We start from the raw sequence: 14433 nt of genomic DNA, 5'->3' as shown, positions 1-14433 counted from the left end.
CTATACCAAAGACAGCATCAGTCCTTTGACCTGTAATTACCTGTTCTGCATCACAATGAATGGACAACAGCTCTGAGCTTTTATCTTCATCTATTGATCAGTGTGGCATTCCACATGGCCAGCTGGAAGGCTATGGATGTCTTACATAAATGTTGGGTCGTGATTAGTGTTGGGACAATAATCAATATTGCCACTTAATGTTGGTTTCAGTCATTAATTAAAATAATTACCATGGTTATCACTTTTATTGAATTTTCACATGCACACAAAAATAAAAGGTTGTTTTACATATTAGCATCATCATTTTGTCACGTTTAATCAGTGTTGTAAAAAATAAAAAGAGCAAACAAGGGTTTACAAAAACGTGTCCCATATCTACTCATGACATACGATGGATTCTGTCTCACAAACTAGTGTAAAATAGTTAACTTTCTGCAAACATCAGAATACTAAACCAGTTTGCTCAAAATTATGTACCAAGAAATACACACATTGCCTTTTGTTTTAATATTTAAATCCAAACATTCATATATTTCACATTCTTGCTTTTTTCTTTACTTTCTTTTCAATGAGACTTTGCCTCATCAGTTTTGTTAACCTTTTTAGTTTTGCACCAATACAACTAGTGTTAGTGGGTTTAGTGGAAGCATCAGATATATCCTCCATTTGTTTTAAATTCCTTGCATGTGAACACACAATCTTAAACCTGAATCTCCTGTTTGCCCTTTATTCCCATACAATTTCCTTCCCTCCGAAGTTCTGTGGCTGCCTCGGTGCTCAGAAACCTCTGAGCACTGAGACTGGGAGTTACTTCACACGCCCCGAACGCCACGGTCTGAGTCACTTCCTGTCACTACAGTTCCTTAAAAGCTGGTGAATTCTATCTCTCAGATTTCAATAAATTACTATTATGCAAATAATCTGAATATTTCCTTATTGTGCTCTTGCAAATACGAAGTTGTAGATGGTAGAGAGGTAGAGGTACATTCAGCATGTAGTTAGAAATCAAACAAATTCAAGACTACTGTGATTAACAATGTAGCATGATAATACCAAACAAGTATATTGGGTAAAATAATTTCAAGGTGTTAATTAAAAAAAAAAAGTGGTCATATGACACCTCAACAAATAACAATCACTGAAAATATATCAACTCTAAATATGTACGTTGTAAAATGTGTTTGATACATTTTGCTCTCATCAAAACATACATGGCACGGACAGAGATCAGAAGTTATAACTTAAGGCTATAACTTGCTTATCATATTCTAAATAAAGTGAGTTATTACATTTAAAAAATCTAATACTTTAAAGCCAAGAGTCCCTGTGTTCAGTCCTGGTCATTTTGATCTTAAATCCAAAAGGTATTGTGGGAAAATATAAATTTGTATGAAATAGCATTATTTCATGTACAGTGTTTTACCCCCTATATACAGCATTACATTTCAGGGGGTCTTGTCTCTGATAACTTGTAAAGCAAGGTCAAATCATGCATGTTTACAACAGGCACATGGACAATCCGGACGAATAAGGTGCCTCACAAAACGCATGTGGGCTGCAGAAGGGAAGAGCGTTAGAGGCGCTGCGGACGACCGTGCTGCTGAAGACTTGAGTGTGACACCACACAGGACATCAGCTCAGCGTCCACGGGAACATGGAGACTGCACGAGTCTGCTACACCCCCCAGAGGCTGCTCCTAAAGGAACATCACACATGAAAAGGAGGACGTTGCGTTCTCTGGTTAAATAAATAAGGAAAAGCTACAAAAAAATTACCCTCGGTGGCACAAGCCTTTGGCTGTATGAACAAGTCTTAGAAAAGTAACAGTGCATACCAGAGCCAAGGGACACCAGATATTCAAAGCATGCCTGTGTGAAAGCGATACCAAGTACTATGCGTTTCAAATCAAGATCACGCACGAGGCACAAGGCACACATTACTTTACTCCACTTGTTTATTTTTTGGCCGTTGTTCAGGAACAGACTCACGAAGGATCAGATATCTCTCAGCCTAGCGTCAATGAAGATGCCACTCAGTCAAAAATAGCAACGGGGTGGGAACATAAACATCTGTTTCAGTGTTCGGTTGAAGCACGACGCTGACAGAGCCACAAGATTTAGTAAGGCCCTCCATTTTGAGACCCATAGCATTACCCTGCTGCACTAGAGTTAGGGTTAGGGTTAGGGTTAGGGTGTATGAAGGCTGGGTACCGATGCCAGAGCTCAGAATTTCAGCCAACTGCACGCTAGAAGCACAAGAAGGGCAGAAACTTTACAGATATTAAGTCTGCTTGAATAAGTTTAAAAGACAGCAAAGACTTACCAAAGTGTATGTCAGAGAAAACACAACAATGCTTGGTTACAGACCAAGTAAAAGGTTAAGCTATTAGTTCCAAATAAACTTTTGGAGTAGCGCAGAACTGCTATTCCAATCCTTTCCAAACTTTTAAGCATTTGAAATGTAAGAATTAATAGGTGCATTTTAAATAGAATCACTTTGATTGTTATGCTAAACCTAACCTCAGCATGCAAAACAAATGCAGTGGATTTGAAATGAACTACCACCAAGGTCAGAGTCCTTTCATTTAAATGCATGTATTATGCATAGATTTATATAAAAAGAGGAACCCCAAAAGCACTAACCTGTATTTGCAATCCTTATTAGTCATTAGAAAAGGGGAAAAAAATTAAGCACCTGGACCTCGCTCTCAGCATTCCATTAATTACCTGGACAATAGTGCAACTTTAGAAGCAGAATTTTCAATTTTAAAACCAGGACAAAAAGACAGAGAGAGAGGGAGAGAAAACGAAGTGTATGTATTCAGCGTCTTCATGCTATACTGGCACTTAAATCCTACAGACCTTCCATAAATAAAAAAAACAGACTCAAGGTTACGTCCGATTGAAAACCCCCACAAACAACCACTTCAGAAATCCATTTAGAGCCAGCGCTCCAGCATCTAATTCAAACATGTCGTTCTGTTAAAATGGTCGCGTTCAGTCTTCAAAAACTCTCTATTTTCCCACTCATCTTTGCCTGGGCATCTTTGTAACAGCGATTAAAGTTCCGTGATCTGAGGGCATAATTACACTAGACCAGTTCAAACTGCCAGTCAGGCACGATAAATGACTTTTTGTCAGAGCTGCTTGGGTGACTGGATAATCTGTAATGATCCGACCAACTTATATGATTGAGAACCCATTTGCACAGGTGCAGCACCCTTGTTGCGAAGTTTAATTTCTCATAATTTCTCTAGTGATCTCATAGAATCATTGAGATATTTAAATGAAAATTTCCAGTCTCATACAATCTATTGGTTCATGTGTAGTTCTTCATGAATTAATAATTAATCTTTGACTGGAATTAAACTTTTCCTTAAAACCCACAGCAAATAGCAAATGATTGATTACCCATTGCCATACTGAGATCTGAATTCCTACTGACATATGCCTAAAGTGCCATTGTTCTTAAATAAAGACTAATGTACAAATAGTCTAAGGTGTTCAGTCCGTTAAAATGAGGAATAGGTATATACAAGGTCATAGCATTATTGTGTCTCATCCAATTCAATCCAACCACATTCAATGGTTGTTTCTTTGTCGGCTGACAATGTAAGAGAGACACAGACACAGAACATTTGATGAATCAGCTTCAAAATGCCACACAAGGTCACCTCAGGCAGCCTTGAAGGTCCAGTGTAGCCCGTTTCCTGGGAATAAGGCACTCTGGTGTAGACCGTATCCTGGGAATAAGGCACTCTGGATCCCTGCACCCAGACACACAAATGGGCACAGTCACAACCCAAATATGCAAATGTGCTACACCCACCTGCAAAAACGACATTAATATACACATGCAGACACACAAATACAAACGGACACATGACAAGTACTGAAACTAGGCGCATGTGCAACACAATGTGGCCCAAACACAACAGAACCAACACGCACTGGGAAAGCTGAACTCTGCAGAACCCCCATGTGGTGGAGCTGTGTGGAGGAGAGGTGGAGCAGGACTCCATCTCCAGTGAGGCTGGTCAACCTTGAATTGTGACTCACGGATGGAAAGCTCAGGAAATAACAGAGCAGAAGGCAGCAGACACGGGTTCATGCACACGCAGCATCAAATCAAACAGAATATGGCGAGTGGCCCCTGGTCCCACAGCTTGCCTGATGCACCGGGGGCCCCTCAGACTCTCTCCGTCTCACACACACAGAATAAAACTCCAGCTCAGGAAGTCAGCGTTGACAAGAATACCCAACAAATTGAGAAGTAATACAGGTGAACAAAATGGCAGGCAGACACAAAGAAAACACCAGAATGTTTTAGAATAAACCATTAGAGTTTAAATTATAGAGTTTACTGAGGAATGACTAGAATGTTGACCAGCATTCCCATGTTCACATTCTTAGATCTGAGGACAAACCCCCAACCCCCCCCCCCCCCCCCCCCCCCCCCCCCATGAAGTAGTGTATGCACAATTTTTTCTTTCTCAAGGTCAATGAGGAATTGAATTTCAACATGGGTCTGTATTGCTTTTGTTCATATTGCTACACTAATCCACTAAATAAGATGTCTTTATCCACATACTACTCACTACCTCAAACACACATCAAAAACCAGCCAAAAGACCTTCCACATATACTTAACAGGGACCAACGACAGAAAAAAAAAGGCAATTTAAGGACTTCTTCAGGGAGGGCGACACAGCTTTAGAGACCCAGCTGCAGCTGGAGCTGAGGAGAAGCACTTTCTTCTTTTTCTTCCCCAAACTTAAACTCTCACTCTCTCTTTTTTTTGATAAACAGCTGTTCATAAACAGCAGATAGGATGATGGCAAATAAGCGGTTATTTAGTCTGCCGGCAGCCCCTGGGAGACAGAGCGCCTCTACCTCAGCCATGGCTTCCCGGAAGCGGCCACTTGATATCGGAGAGACCTGCGCTCACCAAACGACCATGACACGGCGGTACGCAGCGTGCCCCGTCACGTGGGTCGGAGCCCAGCCGCATCAAAGGGAGCGTGAAGGGTCTCCAAGGGCCCGCATCTGTCCCGCCCTCCCCAGGAGAACCCGACTGGATCTGGTCACCTGCAGGGAGAGCAGGCCGAGACCGTCAAGCTGTCGTTGACCTGTGACAGGCCAGTGCACCCCCAATATCACAGCATGGTCAGGCACTTCAGAATGTATATGTGTGTGTGTGTGTGTGTGTGTTTGACAGGGTGGTAGGAGGCCTTTCTTCTTAGTGTGTGACCATGTCACGCAAAATTTCCTGTGATTTGTGAGTAGTGTTGCTGTAACATTTTATTTTATTTTTTCTTGATAGTTCAAATAAGGGATAATAACCTACACTTGCTAAATAATATTTAAAATTCAAGACAACGTTAAAAGAGACCCACAAGAGCTCCATTAATCTAAAACTGAGACTTTTTCAAGTGTATGTTAGTGTAAAATCTTCAAACAGAATGCAATCTGGAACTGATGTGAGAACATCTCACACCTGGATTTCTGATGGAGTTGATGTACACGCATGCTGATCCATGGGCCCTGTGCAGGCATGTAGCAGGCCAGAGGACTACAGCTGGTGATCCACATCAATCATCTTTAGCAAGAGAGGAAAAGATCTACAGAAGTCCCCAGTGTGAAGGCTTTAAACCAAGCCCTGCTACAGAACTGATACCAATATGGGCAATATGGACAGAGTCCAAGGCAGTGATGGGAAGAAACAATCAACTCTCTCTCTCACTCTCACACACACACACACGCACGCACGCACGCACGCACGCACGCACGCACTAGTGATGTGTCGTTCGCGAACGATCCGGTTCTAAGAGCCGGCTCTTTGAAGTGAACGATTGGAACCGGCTCCGCAATGGGAGCCGTTTTAGGATCCTATTTGGGAGCCGCCTTTTCCTTCAGTATTGCGCTTGTGCTCTGCAAGTGCCACAGTTTTTTTCCAACATCGTTTTTATTTGTCCTTCGGTGTCTCGCTGTCTCTCCCTCTCCCTCCTCTGCTTCTGCCAGTGGTAGAGAGCGGAGAGTTTATTTCCTCAGCGTGAGGGTCCGTGCGCCGAAAATGACGCAATCGCGGTGGCTCCGCCCCTGCGTGAGGACCCCCGTGCGAAGCGAGGTCGTGCACATCTTCAGCGCAATGAACAAAGTTATGTATGCCGGGTTCATACACCTTTACAAGGTGGAATTCAAGCACTTGTACGTCACTTTTCAATATTGAAAAAGGCCATTTTCAATATTTCCCAGCACCTTAAACTTAAATATTTATACATATACTCGAAATAATTCGCTTTTTTATCACATCGATTCAGTCAGACATCTATTTGTTGTGAAACAAAATACAGTTACATTTTCAAGTACTTTAGCCTACTTTAGCACTTTCCAAACCTGGAACACAATGCAACATTAATTTTCGTCAGGTAAATGTTCCTTCCCCTGTTTTGAGGGGTGTTTCTTTACACTACCACATATCGTTTCGGACAACACTGCAAAGAATGTCTCCACTGCCCGCATGTCAAACGTGTGCTCCACACATCTTTCAGTTAATAATGTGGTGGGGAAACACTGAAAAAAAAGTCTCCACTTTTTTTGTGGAAACGGCAGGCAATTGGCCAAGCTGTATTGCGTTCTATTTTGTGATAATTTAATAATTGGTTATAATAAAAGTTTTATTTATAAAGCATTGTTATGCAGCATTTTTACTCATCACAAGCGAAGTGCTTAACAATGTCAATAATGAAACAAAATGTTAAAAAATTAAGGTTTAAGCTATTAATTAATAATGTAAAAAATATATATGGGGAGCCGTTTGGGAGCCGAAAGAGCCGGCTCTCCACAGTAAGAAGAGCCATTAGAGCCGCATCTCAAAATAGAGCCGAAAATCCCATCACTAGCACGCACGCACACACACACACACACACACACACACACACACACACACACGCACACGCGCACACACACACACACGCACAAACACACGCACGCACGCACACACACACGCACGCACGCACACACACGCGCGCACACGCACACACACACGCACGCACGCACGCACACACGCGCGCACACACGCACGCGCACACGCGCACACTTACTTCAAGGTCTGAGCAAACCAGTAAGTAGTGACAAGTTGTGCGGGTACTAGAGAAAGCTCATATTTGCACATTTGTAAAACAGTAACATTATGTTTCTATTATACAGTATCTGAGTACTGAGTCATATTGTCATCAGGTATTCAACTGAGCATCTTTCACTGTAATCAAGCGTGACTGAACTGCAACAAGATATGTTTGAGAAATCACTCCGGACGTCACGCATATGATATATGCGCTTGCAAAACAGACAGAAAAAGTGTGCATTAAAATCACTCATATTTGGACTTAAGGGATTCGTTCGCCCCGTTAGTACCGAACACACAGATGAAGATCAGACAGCCTGAGCCTCCTCTGATATACACGTCAGCCTGAAATTTGCCATTTATGAATAATGAACACACATGTAGCAGGAGAGTTTCTTCAATAAGCATGGAAAGGAGAGCGCTACTGTCTCCTCACAGATCTGGTGAGGTTCTTTAATGACTTCACCAGGAGACCACCACAGACCCCCACGAGCCCCACCCACCGAACACCGCCAGTCTTTCAATAATACATTTACCTAATCCGTCCTCTGCTCGACCACGCTAGCCAAGCGTGGCTCCAGACATCAAGTCTTTTACACCGCTAACACATTTGAAGCATCATCCATTTTTAATTCCTTAAATGAGCAGATGAAGAAAACAAATAACACAACAAACGAGTAAATGGTTTTTTTTTTATGCTGTGACTGTTGCCGCGATGGTGGTGCAGTCCAAAGGCTTTAGGTTTTCACGACCTCTTCTTTGTGTATAGTGACTTGCTCAAACAATACATGTAATGGACAAGAGGTTATGTTCAGGTGGGTGTCCTGCACATCTAACAGTTTTATCTCAAGCTCCTGACACACACTTTACTGTAAACAGGAAAATGCTTGCAGGATGGAAGGAAGTGACATTTTTTTCAGTCTTGGGGACTGCTGCATATGGTGTACTTAGATCAATTTCTCAAAAATGCACTTATTATTAACTAAGAGCAGAGAGGTTTCCAGAGATAAGAGCTAAACTCTGGTCCTTTCACTAGCATTAGCTGCTAAAAGCCTGCATGTTTTCTTTCATTATTTTTGACTTCTTTTCCTAGCTAGAGCAGAGACTTCACAGCTGAGCCATCAACATGCAGTAGACTTATAAAAATAAATTCCTTTGTATAATAGAATAATTAATCTTAATCTTTAGGTATAATAAGTGAATTTACTGTGTATTGTGCAGTCTACACAGTATAACTTTCTAATATCCTGCATATAACGTGACTTTTATTATTTAAAAGTTTATTTAAAATGGTAATGTTAGCACAGATAATGAATGATACAAAAAATTTCTCTATAACAAATTTCTCTGAAGTTAAGTTTCTCAGCTGTGCCAAATCATTTTTTATTAATGTGACGCAAATTATTACATAAAAAATCACATTAAATACAATTTTCTGAATGTTTAACTAGGATTATAAAGTCCATAATTGTACTTTCCAAAAACAGTCAAATAAGATTTATTATATTAGGTGGCAAAATGTTAACCATTACACAGGTTTTAGGTCCTCTGAACAATCCACTGAACTCCAGCTAGGTCAGAGGTCACATGCTATAAAACCCTACGCTTGGGGTCAACACAGGGCCTGTAGGAAGTGATTTCATGAGCAAAAAGCTAGGTCCTAGCAAAAGATGTCAGCTTGTTTTCCTTTTTTCATTTCCTGTTGTGTTCTGATAGTGACTTCCTCTCTAGTGGGAGTGGAAATGGGTGTCACTCTCCAACCCACCCACACGAGAGGCGGAAATATCCATCAGAAACATACCACCAGCATTCCATTGGTACGGAGGTGAGTGGGCGTGGCCAGGGCAGATGAACACCTCTGTATGGCATTCTGTATCAATGATTAATTACCATTCAGTCTCCACGCTAGTGACATCAGGATGACTGTTTCCTGCCTTTTTTATTTCACAGCCATTCACAAAAACAAGGCATTAATCTTTGTAAGGGTTTAGTTATCAGCAGAAAAGGACAAAACTTCTGATATCTCTCAGCAGGCATCTCCTGCAAAACACCAGCACCTGCAGCCGAACTTATAAAAACACATAATCACCAGGATAAAGTTGCCCCAGCGACACTCAGTACACCTGTGTGGCGGCGTCCCGTAGAGTCCTGCATTAGCAGCGTGGTCAGCGCCGGTGGTCCCGTATGTCCTGCTGCTGCAGACTGACTCACAGCAGATCTCAGGAGGCTGGGGCAGCGTGACATAACAGCACCGCCACACCACGCTCTTCCTCCACTCGCTGACAGATTAGTGGGAGCAAGTGTCCTGCCAGCCCCCCCCCCCCCCCCCACCTCCTCCTCCCCCCAGGGTGGGAAATAACATCCGCAGCCGTGTCTAACACGGATGCGAGACGCCACCGGGACATATTAACGCCAGCCAGCCACATCACCAGAACAAAAGACTGCGGTTTGCTGAGGATCGTTTTATATGAGACAATAGTAACGAACGGGCACCACTTCAAAGAGGATGGGAAGGGGGAGCTTAGCTGCACTTGGGTTTTAAACTATGTAATGTTTTTCTTTATATGTGAAAAGGTTATTTTCAGCTGATTGTATCAGGGCTGCTCATAGGATGTGAAGGTTGTACATATTATCCTCACTGTTTCATTAAAGAGGGTTAATATTACCAAGACCAGCACGAGAAGCACAGCACAGAGTGAGATGGAGTCTCAGAACTTCAATTCTTGCCAACAAACTGTATTTGGAGATGAGTGAAGACATACATATTCCACTCATTGCTAATTTCACTCATGTCAAGAGAAGTTCTGGTATCTGTCTTCCTGTCTCTTTCTCTCATGACGGCGGACCTCAGAGCCGCTGACACTGTGAACTCGTGAAACAGAGCAGGAATTAGTGCAGTGCCTCCGTCGAGGAGCATGCCTGAGTCAGGAGATCCCTGGGGGGAGTGAGAGAGACGCTGCATGTGGTGCGAGTGTGTGAGGGGGAGACAGCCCGCCAGCCAGAGGTCCCACGGCTGACAGCAGGTCTCCTGTCAGGATGTGTAACCGCACACTGCCAAAACAGGAAACTGAGCAACTCCCCGAGTGACCGACACACTGGCTGGCTGGTGGAAGTCCACAAAGCCCTGGACGCTGCATGCTGAACTGTGATTGTGTGGCCACCTGGTCTGGGCACAGCGAGGTCTCATTACATCCAATAGCACAGTAGCCTGTCTTGCTTATTAAAGCTCTGGTTTTAGACATGAATCAGTTCTTAGAGTCACTCAGTTCAAGTCTCCTGAATCTAAACAGTCCTTAACAACACAACAGCGTTGCTGGTGGACACATTTCTTAGATGGTTTTCTCTCTAACAATCCATATCAAGATGCCCATATCAACGTGTATACTGAGGAACATTTATCAATAAAATAACATATACTGTATGTCATGAGAGAGAGAGAGAGAGAGAGAGAGCTATAAAGCCCTACTCCACAGAAAATTATTGTGTGATTGTGTATGTTTAGGTGAAAAGGGGCAGCTTTCGTATTTATTGAGTCTGGATTTGAAAAAATCTGAAGGACACAGAAGGCCCAAATTAGATGTGTATGAGGTTCTCCATGTCAAATGGGATCAATATGTGGAGATTTCAGCACTGGGACCAATTTAAATGGATGAAAACACCCAACAACGCAGGGCCTGTCCGCCTTGCGCTCTGCAGGACTTTACAACAGCTGAGAATGATCAGCAGTTCTGTGCGTCGAGATCGGCTGCTCTGTGACAACAGCGATTTGCGCAGATCATCACAGCATACCCCAAAGAGAGCTGCTCAACCTCCCACCCCCCTTCAGATAACCTGCCCCACCGCCTCCCCAAGGATTTACTGACGCAGGAGCGCTTACCCCAGTCCTGTGACCTTGGTCAGGGAGTGAGTTGCCTTCCTCACCGTGCCACACCTCAAATTGATTCACACCTCTGGGAACAGCAGCAATTTCCATGTAAAATCTCTAGTGAACTAAATTGTATATACTTAGGTATTATATTTCGATCTCAACTAGAGAAAAAAGAGAAAAAAAAAAGCAATGCCCCAAAGTCAACCTCTCACAGAAGAGATGGGGACCACCCAAAAAAAGAACAAACCATGTGGGAAGGGCTGGGAGTGGTTTCACTAAGTGCAACTCGTTTTTTAAAGTGTGTCTGTTGAGTTCAGCTGGCAGGGTGCAATTACAAACAACCCGAGGCAGGAGCGTTGTTGCTGTTCTCGGGTGACCAGCAGAGGGCTGCGGTCTTCAGGGATCACACTGCTTCTGTAACATGCAACTCTAAACATATTCAAGCTGAAAGTGTGCCTTGAGTATTTTAGTGTGGAAACTACATGCCAAAAGGGTGTCGTGAAGAAACCAAACATAGGTGATGAGTTCATCTAAGCAGTGAGGAGACGGCCTACCTCTCCAGTCACGGGGACGCTGCTGGAATGACAGTAGGAATCTTCTTTCAGGTTGCCATGGGCACCTGGGAGGATTAGCTGTCCTGTGGGACATGGTGGAAAGATCACATAATCAATCTTGGGCAGGCAGGGCCTTCTTCAACACTACCAACCAGCACACCTCAAATCTGGGGCGCCAACGTAGTCGTGGAGAAGACGGTTGTTCCTGCACAGAAGCACTGAGCATCACACACGTTTAGAACGAGTACTTCCTGTTGAGCAACAAAGGCCATGGGACGTGGCTAATGATAACGACTAACGATTACTACTATACGGACAAACAGCAAACACTGTGTACCAAAAAAGAACCGTGATACATCAACTTTAGCATCCCTACACTGGCCAGTACAGCGTTGAGAAAGTACTCATTTGTTTTAAACGCTATCAGTGGACAAGCTCCTCCGTACAGGGAGGACGTGGTACACTCTTACTTACTGCTCTTTTTAAAGCGCCTTTTCTACATTAGCATTTTAAAGTTTTATTTCACATTTGTAAACTTCTTTGTTTGCAACATATTCCTTCCAATTTGTTGTTCACCGTCCTTGTATACAGCACGTGTTTCAACCCTTGTTAAATGTGCTTTATAAATGAAATGTACTTACTCGCTTATTTGACTCGAGGTCACGTAAGGCAGCCGAGCTCCGTGTGCTGTAGCTAAGTGAGGTGTAGGTTTCCGCGCTATGCTGTGTCATGTTAAGGTCAGCCAGAGGCACTGACACTTCTGTTCTACAGTACATGAATAAAACTCACTTTCCGTTGTTTGGAGTCTTCTAGATTAAAAGTAGTGACCAGCACTCCAGGCCCGTAGGCCCTGCCCCGTCCAGCACTCTCGGCCCGGAGGCCCTGCCCCGTCCAGTCGGACTGCGCTGGTTTCTCTGGATTCTCGCGCTGATCGCGGTGGTCTGTCTGTTTTCTCACAGTGGTGTGTGTTACCCAAAGTATGACATGCGTTTTCCACAAAGCTGCACGATGTTGTAGTGTGTAGCATGTGTATGCGATAGCTGCTCACACTCTTACAGTTCAGCTCACAGTCACATACGCGGGCCCTGAGGTCATAGCCCTTAAGTGCTGTGTGTTAGCATTAATCACCTCCTGAGACCCTGACATGATGGCACAGTGTAACCTGCACTCAAAGTGGCTCCCCTAAACAAGTAACTAAACATTATGGATTATAGCAAGGCGGATTATCATAATTATCATTTTTAGGTGAGTTTGGACAACTGCAGTTCACCTTCACTGAGGGCTCCCTGGAAATAGTTCAAATTAAATTTCAAAAGTCCATCTCGTCCCATAAGAAGAGGACGTGCTGGGCTGTGTATTGTTATACAAACACAGATCAACAGTTCAGGGACAGAACAAGCTGTCTGCTGCCTGTGCTTGGGGTCAGCAGGTCGGCCGCCTCTGTGGAGATGATGTGGCCATCAGGAAAGTGTCTGCAGCACAAAAACCTGCACCACTGCACCATTTACCCATTTTCTTCTTTCATTTTTCTTTCTTTATCAGTTTTTAAGCTATTTGGCTGGGAAATGGGACATGCTATCAGATGGTGAAGCATTGTGCAGTGACTACAGGAAATAAATGTTTCTATTAAACCTTCCAAGAGAATTACCTTTAAACAATATTGCAAAAAATTGGCAAAAACATGGCTCAGGAAGTTTTTACTTTTTGGAAAACTCTGGCCATGATGTCTTGGCTTGCCCTCTCTCATTCCCACAGTGAGAGAAGCCAGGCCCTGCAGGATAATCACCGTCTAATAGGAGAGAATATTGAAAGCAGCAGCAAAACCCCCAGATCCTTTTTCCTGCCCTCTCTCCTTCTGCACCGGCAAAATGTTAGCACATGGCCGCACGAGATATTGATAATTTTATAAATAGCAATCAACTATAACGAAAACAAGAGCTCCTTCGGGCGACGTTCTCTCGCTGTTTGCTTTGGGTTCCTCCCTTCAGAGGGCAGGAGGAACCTGCTTCTTTCAAAACTTTCGAAAGGTCAAAACCCTTGATGGCATCTCTGAATACAATCCAAAAAGCAAAAGGATCCGAGGAGCCTTTAGAAGTAAAAACTAACAGTCACAGACCTTTTTTTTTTCTTTTTACAGCTCACACATCGTCATTGGCAGACCTTATAAAAACCAAGACAGAGGGTTGGAACCCGGGAAAATAGGCTCACGATCAAACACTTGCCTTCGAACAGACGTAAACACACATCGAGGCCGGCACACATAAAAAACACACCTGCTCGCCTGTGTTGCTTTTTTATTTTATTTATTTATTTTTTTAATTTCCATAAGATGAAGTTGTAAGGTTGTTCCCTCTCAGGTGTCTTATTTGCCCTGCATGGCTGTTGCATGCTGGGAGATCTGTGCTCGCATACCAGGCCCCTTTCTAATGATTTCCTGTACCTGTACATCTGCTGCTGTTTTAATTAATCCTCTAAGGAGGCTCATCAGAACTAATCAAAACCATTGTCACTTAAGAGACCTGGGCTTTGTTAAAACAGAAGTCAATACTGTCCATGGCCGCGATGAGGGAGCTCAGTACAAATCCGTGACTTAATTGCCCCTTGTTCTGATAACAATGGAAACAATCAATGTCATGGAAGAGAAACGGATTGTGCAATTGCAGCTGCCTTTCTTTTAAGGCGGCGATCTCTGCTACACGGCCATGCAGCGAGGAGCTAAACGGCGTTGGCATTTTGGCCTGTGCTTTGCCATGCTTCTTTTTCATATCGGGGGGGGGGGGGGGGGTGAAGGTAGGCTATAGCTCCAGAGGTTGCGTCTGGCTGTGCTGCAACGCCCCTCCCTGATTTATGGGCGACGGCTGACCTCTGAGGCCGTAACACGGTGAT

General features: G+C 43.6%; 1 long non-coding RNA gene across 3 annotated transcripts; it reads right to left on the bottom strand.

Moving 5' to 3' along the window:
* Positions 1-226: 226 nt before the first annotated feature.
* Positions 227-12319, bottom strand: LOC143507336 (uncharacterized). Of its 3 annotated transcripts, none has more exons than XR_013128685.1 (3): positions 11548-12319; positions 3674-3766; positions 227-1696 (listed from the first exon to the last, which is right to left on the bottom strand). It is a non-coding gene; the product is annotated as an uncharacterized LOC143507336 (long non-coding RNA). The 3 variants fall into 3 exon arrangements; XR_013128683.1 differs by lacking the exon at positions 11548-12319 and adding an exon at positions 4948-5286; XR_013128684.1 differs by lacking the exon at positions 11548-12319 and adding an exon at positions 3951-4413.
* Positions 12320-14433: the final 2114 nt, after the last annotated feature.

This window comes from Brachyhypopomus gauderio, unplaced genomic scaffold (genome assembly GCF_052324685.1).
Source record: "Brachyhypopomus gauderio isolate BG-103 unplaced genomic scaffold, BGAUD_0.2 sc678, whole genome shotgun sequence".
Classification (NCBI taxonomy): Eukaryota; Metazoa; Chordata; class Actinopteri; order Gymnotiformes; family Hypopomidae; genus Brachyhypopomus; species Brachyhypopomus gauderio.
This window is presented reverse-complemented; position numbering and strand designations above follow the sequence as displayed.